Source organism: Phalacrocorax aristotelis, chromosome 2 (assembly GCF_949628215.1).
Source record: "Phalacrocorax aristotelis chromosome 2, bGulAri2.1, whole genome shotgun sequence".
NCBI classification, from domain to species: domain Eukaryota; kingdom Metazoa; phylum Chordata; class Aves; order Suliformes; family Phalacrocoracidae; genus Phalacrocorax; species Phalacrocorax aristotelis.
The window spans coordinates 77,770,644-77,788,816 of NC_134277.1; the positions used below are offsets into that span (position 1 = coordinate 77,770,644).

At 40.2% G+C, this 18,173-nt stretch overlaps 1 protein-coding gene across 2 annotated transcripts in view; it reads right to left on the reverse strand.

Moving 5' to 3' along the window:
- CDH20 (cadherin 20) overlaps nucleotides 1-18,173 on the reverse strand; it is a 118,973-nt gene that overhangs the window by 41,890 nt on the left and 58,910 nt on the right. Inside the window, exon 2 of one of the 2 annotated variants that reach the window (XM_075084215.1) lies at nucleotides 13,700-13,842. The exons of the other annotated variant lie outside the window; for it this stretch is intronic. The gene's annotated coding sequence lies outside the window, so the exon portion shown is untranslated. The remainder of the gene's footprint in view (nucleotides 1-13,699; nucleotides 13,843-18,173) is intronic. 2 annotated transcript variants of the gene reach the window in all.

Below are 18,173 nucleotides of genomic sequence, written 5' to 3' on the forward strand. Positions count from 1 at the left end.
GCTTGGTGGCATCTCTAGCCTCAAGTGGACCTTAGTAGTTTTTGCTGCAGATGGATGACAGAGGCTTTGAAGCAGAGTCTGTTCTTCTGCCTCAGGCTGGGTAGTTCCTCGCAGGGAGATCAGGGGGACCAGTCATACAGGAAGGCTCTTGTTGGCATGACTGAGTGAGGCAGAACTGAACCTTTAATGCAAATTGTTTCTTGGAGCCCTCCAAAATAATTTAAGGACATCTGCAAAGATGGAATTGATGAGCTTGTCATATGAAATACATTACAAAAACACGTTTCATGGCTCAGCATGGGAATGAGCAAAGGATTTGAAGGCAGTAAAGGGAGGGAAATCGTGTTTTCCTTGCTCACACAAAAAATTAGTGAGCCCAAGAAGACTGCATGACCAAAACCTGTGGGATTTCTGCACAGGGTATTTTATTTTTCAAGAACAATTTAAATGTTTCAGAACCCAGTTCATTACCCACAGTTGAGTACACCTGATTGTAATAGGCTTAGCTGCAACTGTGCAGTTTAGGTCCCTGACCCAAAGTGAATGCCTTTCTTGCCCCTGATTTTGTGATATTTGATTAACAGCTCAGTTGTTTAGGTTACTTTCTCTGTCCTTACCTTGCAGACATTGCTGAAAATCCTTTTTCGTGTCACTCAGCAGTTACAAATATGGCTTTTGGTTTCATAAAGACCTGTGAAGATCTGATTGAACTCTGTGCAACTGGTGGTCTATGCATGGTACAAAGGAACCTCCTAATTGTTCTACACAAAAGAGTCACAATAATGCACTTTCCACCATTGCAAGTACAACTTTATCTGTTAACTTATATTATGAATTAAAGTAAATGTATGCCAAGTGAGAGCTACTCTTCATGCTCCAATTTTAAAGACACCCCAATGCATATTTGTACTGTAATTAAACTATTCTTAATTGAATGTCTAATTCTGGGCAAAGATGAAAGGGAAAAAGAAATATCTGCCAGAACCAACCTCTAGCATTTCTCACAAGTGACCCATTTATCTTGTTAATTCTGAAGAGAACAGCGCTTCCAAAGAAAGGATAAAAATACTAATAGTATGGATGACCATATGGGCATCCAGAGAGTTCCACTGGGAATGAAATGTGCCTAATACATATTTACATAAAAGCCAAGGATTTTATAGTCAAAAAGCTCAGATTTGAAACGGTTTATACACATGCTTAGTGTATTTGTCACGTTGAACAAGTGGTCTCCCAGAAAGTCAGTGGACTATTTGCATTCATAAAATCAATTACGTGCTCACATCTGTTATGCCTGGTCCTTCCAATGGATTTTTGCTGTGTGGACCTAGCACTCACGTAGAATACTACAGACCTTAGCGGATCCCATGCAGGCACGTTGCCTGAGCAGAGGCAATTCATTTGCAGGAGACACATTACACTGAGAAAGTGGGGAGGAAAGAGGCAATCACTTTTAAACTCCCTCTTCCACTTTCTCTGTATGTAAATGCACAAATACATGTGATATTTCTAATGTATATATACGTAAAGGTTTCTTATCAGCATATACACTGCACTAGGAATGTTAATGGAAAACTATTTCTGTGTTTAATGACACATTTAAAGAGTTTTCCCCCACTATTTTGCCAAAAGAAACTAAACAACTCAGTAACGAACATAGTAGGAAGAAATTAAAATTGAGTGAAAAGAATTCTCCAAGTGAGCTATTTACTTTCTTCCCTGAATTTCTTGTGATATTTTAAACCTAAGGTGGGAGTGTGAGTATTGTGCAGTTTTTTACCCCCCATTAAATGGATTATTCTTTTATGTTTTCACAGATTACTTCTTAGGTTTCCTGTGCCCTTAGTTGCTCACAGCTTTGTTGTTAAATGCCTTTTCAATAACCCCACAGGACCACCAGTCCTGCAAGAAAGTGTGGGCTATATTCTGCATGAGGCAGACCACCCACAATATGTCCCTAACACCAGCCTCCAGGGACAGAGGCTCCAATGAGCCAGGATCTAAAATCTCTTAAGGAATTTATGCAATCCTGGTCTCATTGCAACTCTAAGGCTGCAGTTCCTAAGTTAGGTACATCTAAACAGGATGTCTGAATATAGACCTAAATGTTTTTGTACTACTTCCAGAACTTTGTATGCCAAGGCCAGTCTTACTGTTATAATAACTATATAACTATATATATATATAACTATTGTTATACTTACTGGGCATGTTTAAGTTAAAAGGAAAAATCTAGAGGCATTTGTTACTGTTCTTGAAAATAGACTGGGCCTGAACATGTATTTTTATTTTTACTTCATTTTATTGAGATCTTCATAAATACAATGAAACTTGACAACATACCATATGGTGCATAAACATTAACTCAGAATACAAACCATTGTCATAAAATTACATCTACAGACCAGTCAACAATCTCTCCTGGGACACATCAGTGAACTCATTTTACTGAAGATGCTTTAGATACTGAAGTCCTTCAAAGCTACAGAGTGCCTGCAGAGCAAAAAATCCCACAAAATGACAGAGGGAGTCCCATCGTATAAATCCCAGCCCTATGGTTATAGATGCGTAAAAAGATCAAAAAGAATGAAACACAATCACAAAGTAAACATTTCCAAATAAAATTATGCCTACAACTTACATCAGGGGAGGATCTGATCCCCAGCTATTACTCAGTGTGGGGTACTGTAAATGCTACTGTAAAAGAGCAGGACAGAAGGACAAAAGGGTTTCAAAAGCTCCACGCAGTTCTAACTCACTCTGCTGAAGTCAGCCTCAGTAGGAACTAAGGGAGACACTGCAAAACATTGGAAAATCCAAATAAATGCCAGATACAACAACCCCTATTCAATCAAGGGTATGCAAAAATGTATTATACATATGAAAATCATACTAATTAAGCTTTTGTTATTAAGGAAAAAGACCTTTTAATTCTCACAGTCTTCTGACTACTTTTGACACTGTGTTAAGAAAAAAGCTATAAAAGTAACTCTGAATTGTGACTTGATGTTCACGTAAACTGTAATCATAGAATCATAGAGTCATTAAGGTTGGAAAAGACCTCTAAGATCATCAAGTCCAACTGTCAACCCAATGCTACCATGTCTCCTAAACCATGCCCTGAAGTGCCACATCTACATGTTTTTTGAACACCTCCAGGGATGATGACACCACCACCTCTCTGGGCAGCCTGTTCCAATGCCTGACCACTCTTTCAGTGAAGAATTTTTTCCTAATATCTGATCTAAGCCTCCCCTGATGCAGCTTGAAGCCATTTCCTCTCATTCTACACCTAGTAGCTTGGAAGAAGAGACCAACACCCACCTCACTATGACCTCCTTTCAGGTAGTTGTAGAGACTGATAATAACCCTCTCAACCATGTATCTTTTTAAACATAAAATCCCTTCCCTCCCTCACAACGCAACCTTTCTTGCTTGCTTTGCAGCTGTACCAGGAGCCTTTGCTCAGACCTGGCTCAAGGCTTCTCAGTAACATAGGCAAAAATCTGTAGTTTCCTGCCAAGAATGAGAGGGCTGGGTGGGAAGGGTGAAATTTCCTACAGTTTAAAAAGAAAAAGGATGTGTCAGGTGTGGGGTGAAGCGCTGGTGCCTATCAGAGGACCCAGGGTTTCTGCGAAAGTAATGAGAAGATGAGATGGTGAATACTGCTGTGGCCTCCTAAGCAATGCAAGCTGAGAGGCGAGCAGGGATAAAGCTCAGGGATGCAGCCTGCTGCACTAGACAGTGGAGTACTTATGCCCTGAACAGGACCTACTCACAACTATTACAATCCTTTTTGAGAAAAATGTGTGAATGCCTTCCCTCTATTTTTCCATTGCTTCCTTCTGCCCATGCCCCTCCTCACTTCTGGGTCCTGAGCAGATGTCTTGCCTGATCTGCCATTCCCTTGCAATGGGATAAAACTCATTCCTGTCACACACCTGGAAGGCATTTTGAACCTGAGGTGTCCCTGTCTGTGCTGCGTGGTGGCTATGGTAGCAAATCATGGTCTTTAGCTACTAAACATGGCATTTTGGGTATGCTAGTCCCCAGAATATGACATATTTCCACGTAGCAGTGAAAACTGGACTGTTTCTTATCCCACCACTGCTGGAAAGACGATAAGACTCTCTGATACCCCATAAACGCCAAATACAGAAAAAGTGTTATCTCCTATCTGGAGGCAGATATGAGAAGCAGCTGTCTGCCTGGAGCAGATAGCGGTAATACTTCCCATTTATGAAGATCAGAAATAATGATAGGTAAGGGCTTTGTCACCAGTGAAGACAACTTCCTAGTTTCATTATGAATCTGTTCCTGCTTAACTTAGCATTTCATACAGCATTTTGACATATTAGCAGCTGTTGAAGACAAAGAAGTGAATGCATAATATCTTTTTCCAACCAGAAAACAATATTTGACCATCTCTCATAATAATTGTATGCACCCACTGTGGGTTTTTTCTGTGGGGTTTTTCTGGAGGGTTTCTTTTTTTTTTTTTTGGTTAAAATTGTGTCTGTATTCAGAGAAAGGCTTGTCTTTAACCTACAAAATAGCTGTAGGTGCTTTAAGAGGTGAAAATCTTTGCTCTATTTCATATTTCTTGAGTCTGACATTGATTCAGCTGTACAACACTGGCATCTGTACCTTGCCTTGACCTCACTGATTGCCTTGTCTGAGCATGAAGACATGCTACTAACCAACAGGATAAACATTTTCAAGTCAACTTCAAGCTGCTGTCTATGAAATCAAACTAGCAAAAGAAACAGAAATCTTACAGCCTCTTTCTGTATCTGAACTGTTAGAGTCTACCTTGTTCTTATCACCTAGCTTCAAAGTGTTTCTAGAAATACAGAATATGAGTGCCTGGCCTTCACAGGACACTTTCAAACTAAAAGAGTAAAGTAAGAAGGAATAAAGACGTGCTGACATAATTTGTCCCAGAACTGTTCTAATACAGCAGTAATAAGGTTTGTAAAGCCTGAAAAACAACCTCAGACGCTTTGCGTGCCAGCCTCTAGATTTTGTTCTTCAAACTCAGTTGTTGCAGTCTCCCCAGGGAGTGTATGTGACGTATTACCTAATTTTCCTCTATAAATGTGACATGTGCTAACAATACCCGTCATGAAGAGGACTCCATTATCTATTTTCCATCTTCTTCATAATACACTGCTGGGACATGTTCTCAGCTTTCCCAGCCCCCTCCCATTTCAGAAGGTGAGTATTCTAGACAAAGCAGTTCCCCTGCCTGGATTACTTAAGGGCTAAGAATAACGACCATTTACTAGAATATAAAAGACTTCTTAGGTTTCATCTTGCTGGAAAACTCTCAGTTTGGCAGTTTTTACAGGTGACTCTTTCAGAGAAGACTCCAAAATCCAGTGCTGCATCTATCTTAGTATTCAATATATAATGCTGATGTAGTAGCAGCTTTTGTAAGATCTGAGGTATTCTCAGCCAAAATTCCCATCCTTCCGTTATCTGCTATGAGCCATCTGGTTGCTGTCCACCTTCACAGGGGAGGATTTTTCACAGCTGTTTTCAGTCTGATTTCCCAAGGAAATGAGTTTATGCAGTGATATAATTGCCCTGATATTCCATTAATATTGTGAAAGACAGAGATCCCGAGGATTACTGTATTTCTATCTGCTCCCTGGGAATTAACAGTTGCAGTAGGGAAGAGAGACCCAGATTAATATCCCCACTGAGGAAAGGATGGGCAGTTATACAGTCTCTTTGGCCAAGTGATCATCTTGCATGCGGTTCAGGAGTAGTGACTGAGATATTTTAACTGGTATGCTAAAGGAGCTGGAAGGAGCTGGAATTATTGCGTGCATGAAGGAAGAGTTATGGGTAGAAGACATAACCATAATAAACAAGGCTTTGTAATTCTGCTCTTCTTCTTTGTTAATAGCCTTATAGGAAAATTTTATCCATATATATAAATCCCAGGGACCACTCCACTGCTGAAGCCACCTTAGTAACCCAGTGGTGCGCACCAGTGCAAACTCTGAGACTGGATCTGAGAGTAAGGTATGGCTTCCATTTGCTGTTCATAACTGCTGCTCACCAGGAGGTCATTTGGGGCCTCTTTAATATCTAAGCATACCTCCTCTATAGGTAGGGAGACATCAGCCAGTGTACGGAGAATTAATGACCCTGACCACAGCACATAACACAGGAAGACCCTACTGACAACAACTGCATAGGACATCAAGGCCCATTTCTCCCACTGTTGGTCTTGACTTCATGTAATCCCTCAAATAGTTTGAAGATCCTGTCTTAATTATCAAGAATTCAGACACTGAATTGCAAATATGCAATCAAAAGAGGGAAAGGAAATATAGAAAATGCAGGAGGGGTTAAAGGAAAGCAAATTAAAATACATTGCAGAAGAGTTTCTCAAATGAGATTGCAGCTTTGCTGTTAGGCCATCTGTGTGTGCATTGCAGCAAAAAGATTTTTCTTAAGTACCTGCTAAATCTATTCTTTCTTACTTGTGGATCTGCATTTTTGTTAGAAAGTTCTGCACTGCACCTTTTCGAGAAATCAGGATTGCCCTGCCAGACCAGATCACTGCTCTAATGTTGAGATTTTTGTCTTTGGAAATTGTCAATAACAGGTACTTCCAAAGAGTTAAACTCCCTCTCAGTATGCTTTGGAGATGATAGTTCAGAAATGAAGGAAATTCTGACATGAAGAACTTGCCATCAGAATAGCTGTGATTAATAGCAGCAAAGATGATTATACCAAGAAGCTGGAAAGATAGTACTTCCCAAGTGGAAATGGAGTGGGCTTCTAGTCTGACACAAGTGCAATCCTAACCAGAGAAGGTGTAAAAGAAGGAGAAAAAGTGCATTTTTCTGAGAGCTATGGGTTGCTGGGAAAAGGTATGAGACTTGAAACACGTGCATGTAAACTTAAATAAATTGCCTGAAAGATGGCTGCTCAAGGAAACTTTGCTTCCAGGTTAAGCTGAAAAAAACATCCTTGATGTAATTTTGTTTCTTTCTCTTTGTGGGACACATCTGATTAATTCAATATTTTGTATTTTAAGTTTCAGGCAGGGGGAGGAGAAGTGGAAAATAAAGAACATGGGAATAAGCACCAGTGCTCAATGTTGAGGTCAATAATGTGGTACATAATCTGTAGTTAATCATAAAAAAAAAAGACTGTGCTGTTGTGAGATGCTGGAAGTGGTGAGAAGAATTCCTTGCTGACACTTGTGATCAGTTTATGCACTGAAGCATGAGTTTTGATTTCTTCCTTCTGACTGAAGAATCATTTTGTCTCTTGAAAGAATCTAGCAGTATAAATATCACCTTCAATTTCTCACAGATTTTCAGCCTTTTACTACATCTTTTCTTTTTAAATTAGGGAGAAGCATGAAGAAATAGGATGGATCCATTTTTACTTAATCAGCTTAGCTTGATCTCAGCCAAAAGCCTGATCTAGTGCCAGTGAAAATTGATGGGATATTTAGATATTATGTTCTGTCTTCTCTCAAGCCGTATAACCTACATTTTTGAAATCTCTTGCCAAATTAAACGGTCTGCACAGAATTTACCCTCAGGTGCTTTAGAAAACAGCTAAAGCAATAGCCAAACCATTATTGATTATCTTCACAAGCTTATAGAAGATGAGTGAGTTCCTAGAGGACTGGCAGAGGAAAGCCATTATACCTATATTTAAAGGGCGAGGGGCCAGTGGGGAAGAGGAGCCGGTGAATTATGGAGCCTTCATTCCAACATCAATATGTGGAAAGTTACTGGAACAAACAATTTTTCATCATCTACGGGACAATGAGGTGCTAAGGAATAGCCAACATGGATTTGTGAAAAACAAGCTGACAACAGAACAGCCTGATTTTCCTCTCTTTGGTAAGATAGCTGGCCTAGCAGATGCAAGGTGAGAAAAATGCAGTGCATCTTGACCTTTGTAAAAAGTTTCACACAACTCCACAACTCATTGTGAAAGGCAACATAGGGCAATATGGTCCAGGTGAAATGACAGTACAACAGACTGGAAAACAACTCAAAGAACTACTGTCAGTAGCTCAGTGTCAAACTGGGAGTCAACATCAAGTGGTCCTGCAGTATTCTGCTTCATGACCAGTACTATTCAATGTTTACGCTAACAGTTTGGATGATGCAGTACAGTTACAAAATGTGAGGATGGCATCAGGCTGGGAGATGTTGTAAGCACTTGGGAAGATGGGGTTAGAATTCAAAATGATCTTGATAAATTGGAGAAATGGTAGGAAATCAATACCAGAAAATTCAATAAGGACAAGTGGAAAGCACAAGCCTTGGAAATAGCAAAATCAAATGCCCAGGCATAGAGAGGTGAATAATGGCCTAGGAGTCAGCGTTGTAGGAAAGGAGCTGACCACAAACTGAATAGGAGCCAACACTTTGATGCATGGGTTGTTGCAAAGGAGGAAAATGCCACTCCGTACTGTGTCAACAGGATGCTGGGCAAGTTGCTCATGTCACATATGTGAAGCACTTCTGCTGGCATCCTCAGCACAGAAAGGCAGTGCATCACAGCTTGAAGGAGATATGGACAGACTCCCAGACTACTTCCAGGAAGACAGCAAGAAATTTGAGCAGAGGTCTGGAAAAACAGGACTTGTGAAAATGTTAAAAAAATTGTATTTTCTGAGTCTGGAAAAACGAGATTTGGGGGAGGGCATAAAAGCAGACTTTTAAAAAGTGTAATATATACTGACAGGTATAATAGGAAGAGTGGTGATCTACTTTTCTTCTTAGTTTCCAGGGACAGGTGAAGGTGCAATAAACCTAATTTGAAGCAAGAGGAATTTAGGTTACAAGCAAATCAAACCTCTAATGATAAGGTGTGTGAAGTATTGGAACAGATGACTGATAGAAACTGTGAAATCTCAATATTTTTAGCTTTTAAGAAAAGTCTAGAGACTAGTCCATTGGAAGTTGTTCAGGTGACCTCTGATCTTGTATCAGAATCAAAAGACAGAAGGAATTTAGAAAAGTCCTACATTTCTACAACCCTGAAATGCATATAAAATCACATCTTACAATGTAAAACAAAAGATTTGAGTGCTCATTATGTCTAGTCTTCCTCTGTCATTTCTTTGGGTCTTTTAACCTCTTCCTCTCTTCCTCTGTTAGGCTGAATCCCCACGTGCTGTGAATTGCCTCTGTTATACAAGTATTCAAATAAACCAGTCAGTTTTACTAAGTTGTAGAGAGACCTTATCAGACATGGATCATATTTTTAAGCTTATGTGAACATACCAAACGAACCCTAGAATGATCAGTGCTTCTCATAATGATTAGGAAAAAAAACATGAAGAAAAAACTTCATGCTTTTCTTGATCATGATAAGAAACTGGTCTTTCCAGGAAGGAGATGATCAGAAGGTGCTTGGCTGTGATCGCCGTACTGTGGGGCTAACTGGGAATAAAGCATTCACTCCAGCTGCACTTTGATTGCCCTCGCAGGTCCCCACTTCTCTAACAGCAATAATTTCATGACAGGTAAATCAGATCCACAGCCTTGAATGCTTAAATGGTGTTATTTTAGATTATCCCTTCAAGCAGGAGGCTGTACCCTTGATCCCAGCAAAAGGACTTCTGTGGTGCAAACTACTCTGTAATCTCCCTAACCACACTGAACTGTCACCTTACGTCATAAAATTACTATCAAATGATGTTCTATTGATTCAGAAGGTGCTTCTGTTTCTGCATGTGCTAATTGATACTTTATTAAAGTCTAAGCACACAAAAGTGCTAACTAGACCAAACTCCCTGCAGCTTTGTAAAAGACCATTATTCCCCATTACCTTTCTAATTCCTACATGAGAAGATAAGGACTACCTACCCACTTTTCTCAGTGATTGCTGCCTCAGAGTATAGGTTCACGATCTATTTATTCAAGCAAAAATAATTAACTGATCCTTCCTATTAAGTACAACATATTTTCAATAAAACAAAGCTTGAACCCTGGTGGACAACAAATTGACCCTGAGCCAGCAACGTGCCCTTATGGCCAAGAAGGCCAATGGTACCCTGGGATGCACTAAAAGGAGTGTGGCCAGCAGGTCGAGAGAGGTTATCCTCACCCTCTGTTCCGCCCTGGTGAGACCACATCTGGAGTACTGTGTCCAGTTTTGGGCCCCCCAGTTTAAGAAGGACGTGGAACTGCTTGAGTGAGTCCAGCAGAGAGCTACCAAGATGATCAGGGGGCTGGAGCATCTCCCTTGTGAGGAAAGGCTGAGCGACTTGGGTTTGTTCAGCCTGGAGAAGGGATGACTGAGGGGGGGTTTCATCAATACCTATAAATATCTAAAGGGTGGGTGTCAGGATGATGGGACTAGGCTCTTCTCAGTGGTGCCCAATGACAGGACAAGGGGCGATGGGCACAAGTTGGAACACAGGAAGTTCCACCTCAATATGAGAAAAAACTTCTTTCCAGTGAGGGTGCCAGAGCAGTGGCACAGGCTGCCCAGGGAGGTTGTGGAGTCTCCTTCCCTGGAGACATTCAAAACCCACCTGGATGAGTTCCTGTGCCCCCTGCTCTGGGTGTGCCTGCTCAAGCAGGGGGGTTGGATGAGATGATCTCAAAAGGTCCCTTCCAACCCCTACCATTCTGTGATTCTGTGATTCTGTCACTTCATCATAGCTTGCTGTACAACATCATGGGGCACAGTAAGACACTCCTCTTTGCATTAGTCTGTTAAGATACAAAAGAGACCATAGCTATTTTTGCCTTTTAAAAATTGATCGACACTTACTGTGAGAGTAGAAGTGTTATTTTTCATGTCCTGTAAACTCCCTTTCTGTTTGTCTAAATCCACTTAAAGCTGGCATTGATTCTCTCACTTTTGGCCTATGCAGTCTTACAGCAATGCTCTACATTATTTGATGTTGGATTTGCCATGTTTCAATGTAAAACAAAGTGTTTTGATGTGCATAAGACCAAATTTTCCCAAAAAAGATTCTGGCCTAATCTCTAGATTTGTACAGATTTTGCACAGGGCTAATCTTAACTTGCTTTGCTCATTTGCGCCTTCCAGTTGACTTCAGTAAGAATATTCAGGTGAGCAGAGCCATGAAGATATCACCTGCTGTTCTGCAGAGGCACATAAAAGACTCATAAAAGAATTACAACACCTAACTATATACTTTGTTGGTACAAATGTAGCTTTGGCGTTCAGATGGCAGAGTTAAAAGCCTATATTATATCATTTGTGCCCATTAGCCTATTAATTGTCTCATTAACAGCAATGAATAACTGCAGGCACAAAATATGTCTGAAGAAACTAAAATTTTATTCAGATACTACTTATATTACTGTGACATTCCTTGGGTTGGAAGTGCAATATAAATTCATAGTATTACTTGTCAAAAATCTATCACCTCTTCAGCAGCCACTAGAATATCTTTCCTTCAAGAAATATTTTTCCTGCCAATCACATGATAATAAGCAAAATACAGTTTAAATGAAATTTTCTACTTTTTATTGTCAGAATGATCTCCACTTCTGTGATATGAGGGGACTGGGTTTCTTAAGCAGTATTTCACTGACCTAAAATAAAATACCATAATATAATGTAAAATAATATACTATAAATTGATATAATATAATGCAATATAATATGACACATATGGAAAGCATGGTGTCCATTTTCCCTAGAAGATATGACATGCTCATGAATATGCATCATTTGATAATACCAGAAGGGCAAACCCAACACACATGCAGCTCACATCCATAAGTACTTGGACAGGTCTAAGGCAGGGGGAGTATGAGCCACCTTTAAGTCCACTGTCTGAGATGCACTGAAGAAATGATCAGATTTGATAAAAGTCAGTTGCTGCTAATTTCTAGTTAGATATTGAAAGTCGAGTAATAAACCAGTGAATGTGACTGACTCAGAAAGCCCCAGCAAACAGCCGTATTTTTTAGGAGGATTTAAATAGGGAACAAGTATCTTGCAAAACTCATATAGGGAGAGCATTGCAGGCTGCTGGAGTGACATGGAGATGTGGAGGGCTGGGCTGTCTTGGTTCTGCACAGAGGCAGCCTCGCATGCCATCGGCCAAAGCTGGAACAAGGTCTTGCTCTTGTCTTGCGGTTTGCCCACTACACTCGGTCTGCCCACCTGCATCTCCCACCTGCCCCAGCTGGCAGACCCAGTACCTGAGACCCCAGCTTTGAGAAGCACCTACAAACGGCTGTGGACAATCAGTGGGTGCCTGGGTTACCCCCTTCTCCAAACATTCTGAAATGGAGCTGAAAGACCCTCTTGTGGCTGCCCTGGGCAGAAGCTGGGCACTCTGAGGAGTCTGTATGCTTAAAATTCAGGCAGAGGAAAGCCTTCCTCTCCAGTAGCTGCCCCAAGGGCTGCGAGTCCTTACCAGCTCTGGCCAAGGGAGGTCTCACCACCCCCCTGTGATAGTGCCACCCCACCACATGGGCAATGTAGCTGGCTGGGAAACTGGAGGGACAGCCCTGACAGCAGCAAAATAATCACTGCTCCTCGTGTTGTGTCACAGGCAGGAGGAGGAAAGCAAGCATTTCCCGGTGCACAGGAGCTGGACTGCTCCACTTGCAGAGGATTTTAACAGGCATTCACCTGTCTCTGCAGCTTTTGTTAAAAAAATGCATTTTTTCTCTAATGACAATCCCCACACACCATTAATTTCAGAGGTGGGCTCTGTAGCAGCAGTTCTTAGTCATTTTGCTATGAAGAAAAACTGAATAAACTAGAAAAATGTGAACAGCAAATTGGAAAGAAATATGTCAAGGACAATAAAACTTTTGATTTCTGGTTTAACATTCATTCACTATTTCGAAAAAAAGCCGTAGTGTCTGTCCAACATTATTAATCAGCATGAGCTTCATTCACTGTAATTCTTCTTTCTCTTCAAAGAAATACATATATTGTTATATATCCCCCATTTTGTTTTCCCACAAGACACATTTCAAAACAACATGTGTTGTTTCTGATGCAACACCATATCAATCTGATTATATTCTACATAATAAGATATGCCTTAAGACAGAGCACTGCACAGATATTTATTTAGAAGGACACCTTTGATGTTGTGCGAACTAAAGAAATCTATAAATTCTACTGAAATAAAAGTGAAATTCTGTGTCACTGTAATCAATCTTGATCCGTTGTACAAGTCCGGGCTCTGTACAAGTACCATTCTAATCTACTTACAGATACAAGCTTCCAACTAGACAGTCAAGACAGGCAGATTAGCAATTTGAACAGGAATTTTCTGAAAGCACAAATAGAAACGCATGTTCCTCATGCCTATTTTGAAAATCAACTTTTTGATTAGAAGAGTTTTACAACTTGTTTAAGAATAACATGTCCATGTCACTGTCATTCTCAAGTAATGCACGGGTTTAAACTTACAATCTCCTTGAACAGTCCTTGAGGAGCAAATAATGGAACTGTTCCTGAGCCTTTTATATGGATACCAATGACGGCAACAGTCAGCTACCTGTTTCTGAAGCGATGTTTTAGACAGATTGTCCACATCTTAGAGAACAGAGCATATTAATTAGTTTCTTACCAACACAAAAATACAATGGTTTCTAAATCTTTCCTGTTTTTGAGCAATCCACTGTATTCAGCAAGAAGCAATAGAGAAAATATACTTTATACCACTGAGAAAAAAATTAGCAGTGTTACAACATACCTTTCACTATGCTTGCACTTCTCTGTTCTCCTGTCATTTGCTACAGCAGCTCAGTTTACACACTGCTTTTCTCTTGTGCGCTTCTGGGTAGTATGTGCAACAGGCACTTCAGCAGCTCTGTCCTCTTTTTAACACAACCCGCTCTAAAGAAAAAGTTTTGTTTGTATTATAGCATACAGTAAATTTCAGGGAAAAAGAAGACATCGTCCCAAACCGACCAGAACTCTCTTTGTCTGATGACCTAGCCTCTTTCTCAACTGATGCACCAGTGTGTGAATGGGTCCAGTAATCCATGAGGTGAGGTATAGAGACGCCATTCACTAGAAAGGATGCTGGGAGAACATAAGCTACATGGGTGGATGGTGGGAACAATAGCAAACATTTCATGTTGAGGTGGCTGGGAATGAATAATACATGTGTTGGGGAAACAGTTGCCCCAGTCTGGTGTGGAGGGGGTGGAAAAGTGGGCGTGGGAGGTACTCTCCTGATCAAGTTAGCATTTCTAATTAATATCATTGTCTGCATAGACCCAGAAGACACTATGTGACGAGAAAACAATGTGCAAGTATCCAAGGGGGAACCAGTCACAGTTATACGGACCCACAAAAAACGCAGCTTGGATGTAAAAATACTATTTTATGTAGGCAGGCAGTCAGGCAGGCAGACATACACAAATGAAGCCAAAGGAGCAAGAGAAATGTTAGTAGGCTATGTGTTCTTTTGATCTGGTATTGTTTAGATATGCCATATAAATGAATGCTTCATCTCTGCTGAGCCACCCTTTCAAATTATTGTTAATTAAGTAATAATCCTTGATCCTTGAGAAATCTGTCATTACCAACAGTTAGGAACTGGTTTATTATGTTTGCCCCAGGCTATTAATGCTCAAACACAATGGCCACTAATTGCAATAAGAACTAATTTTCCTGGAATTACACGTGTATTTTCTAACTATCTGGTGGCATAATTTTTGTTTTTAAACTTCAGTTTTTAACTTGTCTAACTAGAGCATTGGTCAGCCAGAAAAACTATTCTCTAACCATCCCACACAGAAATCACCATTAACAAAAAGAAAGCTGATTTTTGACAGCCTTGTAAATTATTACATTTTTGTTGCAGATGACAACAGCAGGGTTGTAATCCCTACAAACAATGCATAGGCTCCAAATTCAGCAAAGCTAGCAAAAGCGTTTTCAATCAATGCAATGAGTTTTGGCTCAGTCACGACAGTTTATTTAAAAACAAGGTGGGGCAGGAGTCTGTTGTTTTCTAAGTTTACATTATGACTCTTCTTCTGTAACATGTTCTTAACCTAATGAGAAATAATTTCTGGGATGTCAGTGACCAAACTTTTTTTTCCTGTCAGCTGTTTTCAGTGTGGACAAGGTAGGTGGCCATAAGAATTATTATTAAGTATTGTTAAAGGGATAAATTGAGAAAATTAAACCAGAGGCAGGGAAAAAAATCTACCTGGTATTTAAAGTGATTTGCTCTACAAACACTTTTTCCCTCAGCTCAGGAGCAGAGTGTAAGGAAAAACCCTTAAAGAATAGCTGCCATTGTCATTGCATTTTAAAAGCATCCACACGACAATTTAAAAAGAACTGCCATTTCAGCTATTTCTTAAATAACCTCTTTCTTCCTCCATAATCACGTAACATATTTCTTTCACCTTTTGATTAGCACTTTGGTTTTTTTAATAAACTTACACACTCATTTTGCAGGAAATTATATTTTAAAGTGCTTCTCAGAGGTGTTTTATCCTAACAGTTTCATTTGGGCTGAATTAATGTTGAATCCTGATTTGCAGAAATAGAGGGAGAGGGAGAGAGAGAGAGAAAGAGGGGGAAAAAAAGAAGCTTAGCTTGTACCCCAGCTCCAAAACACAATTATCTTAAATACACATTTCCAAATCAATCTTACAGTAACATTTACCTGTAATAAGAGAATTATTCTAATACTGCTAAAACACATACAGCTGCAGTGTAGTTATCTACTGGACTAGATAGTCAAAAGGGCTGTTTCCCCCTCTCTTCACCAATGCAGTTTGTTTTCAAGCCTTCAATGCCAGTTCTCACTTGATAGTTTTTATTCTTTTCTTTTCTTTTTCTTTTTTCAGATCCTTGTCTCTCTTTTTTCCCCATTAAGATGCGAATGGGCTGGTACCTCAGCCAGTATGTCTATACATGCCTGAATAGACTTGCAGAAAAAGGGGTCTCCTTTTGTCTGGGCCCGTATGGCTGTATGTCATTCCGCACCGATAGGCAAGGGCTCCTCTCTCTGTGGGAGATTTCCAATAATTGCCAGAACAAATTAAACTGGGGCTTATCTGTTCCTCTCTCTTTTCAGCTTGAAAATGGAGGAACAAGACCAATTTTAACTGGTGACAATGCAGCGTAGAAATAGATTGGATACAGCTTGTGTGAAGTCATGTTGTAGACAGCAGCGGCAGGACACCGCTTTGAAGAGTGAGGTGATGTTGTACTACATGGACTCAGTCGATCTTTCTCATCTGACAAAGAATAAAAAATGAGTTGGGAGGTTAAGAGCAGTCCATTTAGTCACCATTGTCACAGGTGGAGACAAATAAAGGAGTATTTCTGATCATACTGGAGTGGACTGGGCAGCCCAGCAAAGAACAGCGGACTGCAGTGTGTAAAAAAGACAGATGTGGCATATTTTGAAAAACAGAAATGGAGTGTACAATGAATTTTGGATATTCCCCCAACACATACACAGCTCCTTCCTCCTCCTGGTCCCCCACCAGGTACACCTTGTGCCTTAGTCTATGGGCAAACATCACAAAGTACAGTCTTAACCCTTGACAGAACAATGGGCACAGTTCTGCCCTGTCTCTGCTGTGAGTATTTGGCAGTCTGGGGCTGAAAAGAGTGTATTAAGAGATAATATAGTTATCAGACACATATTTTCTATAGAAAAGAGCTGTCATCTTTCTTTGCAGATGAGATAAAGTGAGTTCAAAGTGCCTTCTCCAGGCAAAGATAGACTTGAAACCCCGCAAAGGAAATGAATTCTTTGACAGTGTCTGACAGACAGAAATGTGAACCATCAGATTTGAAAGGGACCTTTAATTCTTGGGGCTGCTGAATGCCAATGAGAAATATTAGGATCTTCTCTTGACCAACATGATTACTGCTATCAAATGAGAATATGTCAAACTCCTTTCAACATACTGTTGTCAGTCAAGCTCTAAAAAGCCATCATTCACTGTAAACTAGCTTCTCGACTACCACTCTGCCTCAGCCAGGCTTTTCCAGCCCCACAGTCAGTGAGAAACTAACAGTGGAAAAAGGGTCCGGCAGTACTTAGTGCTGTCAGCTTTCCTCCTCTTTTTCTCTCAAGCTCTCATGTTCATGCTCCATGTCAGAAAGCCAAGTTGTGATATAGTCATTAATGAAGACAAGAGGGTGCAACTTCAGGTCACCAGAACTGGATGCAACATCTATTGGTAATGTCACACTCACGTCCTATCATGGGACACCAGTGAGAAGGATCAGCACCTCCCTCTCTGCTCCGCCTCATGAGGAAGTTGTAGACAGCAATGAGGTCACCCCCAATCTCCCCTTCTCTAACCTGAACTCACTAGTATCCTCAGCCACTCCTCATAAGTCAGGCGCTCTAGTCCTTTCACCATCCTCGTTGCCCTCCTTTGAACACATTCTAATATTTTTGTATCCTTACACTATGGAGCCCAAAACTGCACACTGCACTGGAGGTGAGGCCATGCCAATGTCAAGGTGTAGAATATTTGGTGTAGAACTTGGGGCAAATGTTTGCCTACCACAATGAAGTACTAGGATCTTGCTTTTGTCTTTTATAAAGATGAGTTCATTTAACATCACATACAAAAAAACAAAAACATAGTAAAAGAGGTGAAAACATCAGGGGAAAAAAGTGAAATACAAAGTCACATTTTCAATTTGTAATATCAATCCTGAGAGCACCCCTTTGACCTTAATAAATTCTGTAACTTGTGAATAAGCAATTGTGTTTCTTAAACAGCCCATAACTAAACTAATTACCTAAAGAGATGGTATAATTTTAGATCATTTTTAAATGTCTCTGGAGGAAGCTATGCAAAATTCATAATAGGTTCATTTTCCATTAGGTACTCAAGAAAAAAATTAGCAAAGTGCAAGTTTTACAGCGTAATCTTCAGTTCTAAAAATTGTGAAAAGTCAGCAAAACTGGAATGGCAAATCCATTCTGAATTGACTTTTTTATAGTCATAAGCCTGCAAATTCAACTTTTTCAGAAGCATGCACTTCAGAGATGCTGCAGTATTTTAGTCCCATACATTCTCATTACTAGCTGCTCTTTTCGATCAGGGTGGATATGGGCTAGTCACCATCCAATGGACAAATGCTCACATTCGAAAGGGGTCTTTTTAGAGCCCAGACAGAATTCAGTTTCTCTGTTTCTGACTTGAAAACACAGCAAAGTCAACAATACT